Raw genomic sequence first — 5,562 nt, forward strand, 5'->3', positions numbered from 1 at the left:
TCAAGATCTCAAAAAAAATTATGGCTTTTTGATGTTTAAACTTGTGAATTCTAATTTAAGATAATACCTAGACTTGGGGAAACAACTTAAAATTTTTAAATTCCTAAAAATCAACTTATCATGCTTGATTACCTATTGTCTTAAAGTTTAAACAATCAATGCATAAATCCCTATGTTTTAATTCAAGATATATCAATAAAAGTCATAAATCAATTAAAATTTATCCTAAACATGATATGAGAGCTTTTCAAGAGAACAAGGCAATCATTCAAGGATTTTTCTGATAGTAAAATGAAAACCCCCCACACTTAAGATGTACATTGTCCTCAATGTACAAAGATAGATATTTTGAAAAATGTAAGTGTAAGTACATAAGAATGGGATAAAAGTGAAACTTCCTGAGTTAAAAATGGATGAAATTCCTAGATTAGCGAGAGTGAGTTGTTGGAAATAAAGCTGGATGACAAACATGATTTTGAAGGACAAAAGGAGAATTGGGGGACTAATTTGATAGTAATCATAAAGATAAGTCGTGTTTAAAAACAAAAGAATCTTTAAAAATTAATAAAAGAAAAATAAAAGATAGATAATCTAATTTTTCAAGTGGCACGGATGGCCGGTTTACACGTCCGTGTGGATCGTGTCCCACCCGTGTTTGTCGCGAAGTGAGATGTCATCTCACGGCCTTCGGGCACGCCCGTGTCTAGGCTGTGTGGCTACATGATCATGTTACACGACCGTGTGTGATGTGGTTCACTTCTCCCACAGTCGTGTAGCTCTGCGCACGCCCGTGTTATTTTGACAGCATCGTCTACGGGTGCTAGACATAGGCGTGTCGCACGCCCGTGTTCATTTGGAAAATTTGACCACGACCAGGAAGCAAGCCTGTGCCCACTTATCACATTCTGTGTTGGGAAAGATAACTTTTACCCTATTTTCACACGGCTGTATCGCACGGCCGTATTTCCGTCCGTGGTTTTCACACGACCGTATCGCACGGTCATGTTTCCTTCTGTGGTTGTCACACGGCCTGAAGCACGGCTATGTGCTCAGCCGTGTGGAGTTGGGAACCTGTGCTCAAAGACTCTGTTAGTGACCTAGATGTCTAAAAATTGAAATTTAAATAATTTAAAACCGTTAGTACTGAGGTTGCCTCCTGAGAAGCGCTTATTTATAGTCTAAGCTCGACTTACCTCTCCATTGAATGGTCATGGTGGTTCGAGGAGTTTATATTCCTCATTCCTGCTATCATTCTCATCAAAATAAGGTTTTAGACGGGTGTTGTTTACCTTAAAAGTGCCAAACTTGGGATGACTTACCTCGACTATACCAAATGGGAAAATGCTAAGTACCATAAGAGGGATTTCTTTATTCGGTTTGGTAGTGACAATGTGAGGATCTGTGACATCTAATAATACTTTATCTCCAACTTTAAGTTGATTTGGGAAGGTATTGAGCTCGTTCTGGCGTAGTTTTGGTTTATCGTGTGTTCTTGGTTTATGCATCCGCCATTCATCTAGCTCCTCGATTTGTAGCCTTCGATCTTCATGAATAGGTCCTCTGCTACTGCTTGAGAATGGCTTATGTACTTCCTTCAGACTCATTTCCTGCAAATTAGGTTGCACCATATTTTCAATTTTAGTAGAATGGTTTAGACGATCACCTTTAATTTCCGATGTGTTGCTAGAATTACGAGCTTGAATGGTGATTGTTTCAGCTCCCACACGGAGTGTGAGCTCACCTGTGCCAACATCAATAATCGTTTTAGTAGTTGCTAAAAAGGGACATCCTAAAATCAAAGGAGTGTTGCTATCCTCCTCTATGTCTAGAATAATGAACTCAATGAGAAATATAAATTTATCGATTTTAACTAGCACATCTTCAATAATACCCCTAGGAAATCTTATAGTTTTATCTGCTAATTGAATGTTCATCCTAGTCTGTTTGGGTTTCCCAAGACCTAATTGTTTGAACATTTTGTAGGGTATGACATTAATACTAGCCCTTAAATCAGCTAATACATTATTAACATCTAAACTACCAATTAAGCAAGGAATCGTAAAACTCCCTGGATCTTTTAGTTTGTTGGGTAGTTTATTCTATAGAATAGCTGAGAAAATTGCGTTTAGCTCCACATGCGACGCCTCATCCAACTTTCATTTATTTGCTAAAAGCTCCTTTAAAAATTTCATTGCGTTTGGCATCTGCGGTAGGGCTTCAATAAACGGTAAGTTAATATGTAATTTTTTTAAGAGTTTAAGTTAATATGTAATTTTTTTAAGAGTTTAAGGAATTTACCAAATTGTTCATCGGAGCGGTCTTTCCTTGTCGCGTTGGGGTATGGCACATGAGGTTTATATTCGACTTTCACTGATTTGTTTTTATTATGACCTACCTTACCTTGACCTCTGCTCACCACAGTTTCTTGCCTCGGTCCTGGCTCAAGCTCAACGAATCCTTCTTCATCTTGAACATTAATTGTGTTGAGCTGTTCCCTTGGGTTGGGTTCAGTATTACTTGGCAAGCTACCTTGTGGTAGTTCAGAGATTAGTTTGGACAGCTGGCCTATCTGAGTTTCGAGCCCTTGGATCGACACTTGTTGATTTTTAAGTGCTATCTCGGTGTTCTGGAAACGGGTTTTTGACACCGAGATAAATTTAGACAGCATCTCTTCAAGGTTTAGTTTCTTTTCCTGTTGATAGGGTGGTCGTTGAAAACCCGGAGGATGTTGTGGTCTTTGATTTCCTTAATCGCCCCACGAGAAATTGGGATGGTTCCTCCAACCTGCATTATAAGTGTTACTATATGGGTTATTTTGGGATCTAGAGTTATTGTTACCCATATATTGGACTTGTTCCTCCTCAATGCTAGGGTTGAAGGGTTGATACTCTGTGCATGCTCCTCCTCCATTCGTCTCGCACCTCATTACTGGATGCAACTGAGTAGAACCAAGTAAACCATCAATCTTTTTATTTAGAAGTTCTACCTGGTTTGACAGCATAGAAACCGAATCGACATTATAAACGCCTGCTGTTTTAGTTGGTTTAGTCCTCATGACTTGCCACTGATAGTTATTCAGTGACATTTCTTCAATAAATTCGTAAGCCTCTTCAGGTGTTTTTTTGTTGATGGTTCCCTCGGCTGCTGCATCAATCATTTGCCTTGTCGAGTGTTTCACACCATTGTAGAATGTTTGAACTTGCAACCATAGAGGTAATCCATGGTGAGGACACCTTCGCAGTAGGTCCTTGTATCTCTCCCATGCATCGTAAAGAGTTTCTATGTCCATCTGCACAAACGAAGAGATATTATTACGTAATTTGGCTGTTTTAGCCGGTGGGAAATATTTTAATAAAAAAATTTTGGTCATTTGTTTCCAAGTAGTAATTGACCCTCATGGTAACGAATTCAACCACTGTTTATCTTTGTTCCTCAATGAAAAAAGGAATAACCGAAGAGGATTGGCATCGTCAGAAGCGCCACTAATTTTAAATGTATCGCAAAATTCCAGAAAATTTACCAAGTTAGTGTTTGGATCCTCATCCTGCAAACCATCAAACTGAACAAATTGTTATATCATTTGAATTGTGTTAGGTTTTAGTTCAAAATTTTTTGCAGCAATAGCAGGCCTAACTATACTTGACTCAGTTCCTGTTAAAGTAGGTTTAGCATAATCATACATAGTACGAGGAGTAGGATTTTGATTTGGTAGTTCAACGGGTATCGCAGGTTGTCTTGGTTTTCAGCCATCTCCTCGGTTGGGGTTTGAATATCGTTCTCTTGCTGGTTTTCTATATATCTTAAGCTTCACCTTATTTCTTTTTGGTTTCTGTGAACTGTGCGATCGATTTCTTTGTTAAAAAGTAGTGGTCCTGACGGGTTTCTTCTAGTCATAAACTATAAAAACCTGTCAAGAGAAAGAAAAATTAAATTAATAAATAATAATAAAAATAAAATAGAATTAACTTGCAAGAAAAATAAATGGCTAAAGTAATAAAAATTGAGCGTTCCTAATATCTTAGTTCCCCGGCGACGGCGCCAAAAACTTGATCGCGATTTTGTGTGATAGGTTTTAAATATTTATAAAGAATCGTTCTTGAAACTAACTATTATCACGATGTAGGCAAGTGTACATATCGAACAGTAGTATAGTTTTAGCAAGACCAGATTGTCGAACCCAAAAGAACTAAAAGTACTTGTAATGACTGTCTTTTTATTATCTAGCCTAAGAATAAGGGGGTTTGTTTTAACTAACTAATTAACTAGACTAAGAATTCATAGAAAATATAATTGGGGGATTACTTTTGGAAAATGATTGAATTAAGACCATACCTAAGGAAGAATCCACCTAGACTTCACTTGTTATTCTGACTCCGAATCGGACGATTTATTCATTTAACTTATTCCGTAGAGATCCCTAAGTTATGTTATTATCCCTATTCAAAACTAATAACATCTAATCCCTAGATTGAATACATTTCTCTAATTAACACCCTAGGGTTGCATTAACTCGATCTATGGATCCCCTTATTAGGTTTCATCCTAATCCGGCAAAATCTTGTCACCCTATCTCTAGACGCGTAATCAACTCCGCTTAATTATGAAAATTGTACTCTTAGACAGGGTCTATTCCTCCTCTGAATAAAAGCTTAACTTGAATCAATAACCTGGAATATCAAAACAAGAATTAAGAACACATAATTAAGAACAAGCCAAATATTTATCATACAATTCAGAAAATAATAACAAGATTCGTCTTAGGTTTCATTCCCCTTAGGTATTTAGAGGATATAGTTCATAACTGAAAAGAAAAACATCTCAGAAGAATAATGAATACAAAACATAAAGAAAACTCAAAACTCCTGAAGGGAAATTGAGGAGAGATCTTCAGTCTTGATGGTGAATCCAGGTTCTGAGATGGATCAATCGGCTTCCCTTGAGCATTTCCCTGCCTCCTTTTCTCTGTGTGTCATTCCTCTTCCTTTAGGGTGTATTTATAGGATTTAGAATTCCTAAAAACCCTCAAAATTAGCCTTTTCTGAATTGGACTCAACTTGGGCTCGGCAGGGACACACCTTTGCGCGATTACTTAAGGCTATGCTTGAGCCTGTTAGAATGGTACGAGCGTGTGTTCTACCCGTGTGAGTCATGCTTCGATTCTACTAAATTGACACGTCCGTGTGGTCTGCCAGTATGAGGAAGTCCAGGCCATGTTGGTTTCATACGTTGGCCCATTTTCTCCATTTTTGGCCCGTTTCTCATTCCTTTTGCTCTCCTATGCTCACCTAAGTATAAAACATGAAATTAAGGCATTAGGAGCATCAAATTCACCAATTCTAAGGAAAAATCATCCATAAAATGTGTTAAGCATGGGGTAAAAATATGTATAAGTTACTGTTTATCATGCACGAGAGGAGGCTTTATCCCCAGATGTTATTACTGGTACATTTACTCTTTATGATACTAATATAATTACATTGATTGATCTTGGTTCTACTTATTCTTATGTATGTGAGACATTAGTATTCAGCAAGGCTCTGCCTGTTGAGTCTACTAAGTTTG

General features: G+C 37.6%; 1 non-coding gene across 1 annotated transcript; it reads left to right on the top strand.

Moving 5' to 3' along the window:
* Nucleotides 1-3,215: 3,215 nt before the first annotated feature.
* On the top strand, nucleotides 3,216-3,321 carry LOC128294409 (small nucleolar RNA R71). Its single transcript, XR_008284721.1, has one exon. It is a non-coding gene; the product is annotated as a small nucleolar RNA R71 (small nucleolar RNA).
* The last annotated feature ends 2,241 nt before the right edge of the window (nucleotides 3,322-5,562 follow it).

Source organism: Gossypium arboreum, chromosome 6, assembly GCF_025698485.1.
Source record: "Gossypium arboreum isolate Shixiya-1 chromosome 6, ASM2569848v2, whole genome shotgun sequence".
In the NCBI taxonomy this organism is placed as follows: Eukaryota; Viridiplantae; Streptophyta; class Magnoliopsida; order Malvales; family Malvaceae; genus Gossypium; species Gossypium arboreum.